The 687-nt window shown below is 38.9% G+C and overlaps 1 long non-coding RNA gene across 1 annotated transcript in view; it reads right to left on the bottom strand.

The window, feature by feature from the left end:
- Window positions 1-687, bottom strand: part of LOC117954490 — a 20539-nt gene that overhangs the window by 19382 nt on the left and 470 nt on the right. The window lies entirely within an intron of this gene.

Genomic DNA, 687 nt, shown 5'->3' with positions numbered 1-687 from the left:
CAGTTCTGAAGGCAAAAGGGGGTCCAACCCGTTACTAGCATGGGGTACCTAATAAAGTGGCCGGTGAGTGTATAAGACCTGAGCATGTGTGTGTGGTTCAGGCCTGTGTGTAATGTGTAACAGAGTGTAAGTTGTAATTTCCCCACTGGACATTAATAAAAAGTATAAATTATGAACTTATAAATATTACTAAACCTGGTGGTATTGTCCTTAAACAGCATTTTCAGCCTGATCTAAAAAGTAGAGCTGAAGGCAGACATTTACCTCACTGGATGTCGATACTTGACTCAGAAGTCAGAAAAATAGATATTGCATCACAGAAATCTCTTTTTTATACCTTTAATTATCTAGTAGCATTGAGAATGTGTATTGGTGTCCCTTAGGGAGTCTTGGTCAGGTAAAATCTGTCAGACTTCATGATATAATCGTCCTCTTATCATGTTTTTTCACTGGACTTCAGCCAACTATCATATATTAACATATCCCAGAGAGATTAGCTCTTCCCTCAACAAATATTTTCCTAACTGAATGTTAGTGTTAGTTCTGGGGGATCTTCAGAACATATAAGCCTAGTTTATATTTTAGACCTCTTAGCTCTTATCTAGCAGCTTAGTGTGTTTGTGTGTGTGTGTGTGTGTGTGTGTGTGTGTGTGTGTGTGTGTGTGTGTGTGTGTGTGTGTGTGTGTG

The sequence above is a fragment of the Etheostoma cragini genome, chromosome 12 (genome assembly GCF_013103735.1).
Source record: "Etheostoma cragini isolate CJK2018 chromosome 12, CSU_Ecrag_1.0, whole genome shotgun sequence".
Lineage (NCBI taxonomy): Eukaryota > Metazoa > Chordata > Actinopteri > Perciformes > Percidae > Etheostoma > Etheostoma cragini.
Note: the sequence above shows the minus strand (reverse complement) of the source record. Positions and strands in the feature narration are given on the sequence as shown.